The sequence below is a fragment of the Gavialis gangeticus genome, unplaced genomic scaffold (genome assembly GCF_001723915.1).
Source record: "Gavialis gangeticus isolate Ggan-Ray unplaced genomic scaffold, GavGan_comp1, whole genome shotgun sequence".
NCBI classification, from domain to species: domain Eukaryota; kingdom Metazoa; phylum Chordata; order Crocodylia; family Gavialidae; genus Gavialis; species Gavialis gangeticus.
The window spans coordinates 123,407,319-123,407,576 of NW_017729022.1; positions in this window are offsets into that span (position 1 = coordinate 123,407,319).

The window sequence follows — 258 nt, forward strand, 5'->3', positions numbered from 1 at the left end:
CCCGCCCCCCTTCCCCACCCAGTCCTGCCGCGCGGCCTCCCCTGCTCGCCAGGCACCGGCCTGCAGCGCCCGCGAGCGCACCGCGAGCCACGCAGATGTTTGCAGACGGGTTTCGCCAACTCCCCCGCCCCTTCCCGCACACACACACACACACACATGCACGCACACGCTTGCCCCCGCCCCGTGCCCCCCCCCACCCCTTTCCCTTGGCTGTTGATCCTGCTGCAGAAAACCCGGACGCGGGGGGGGGGGGGGGGC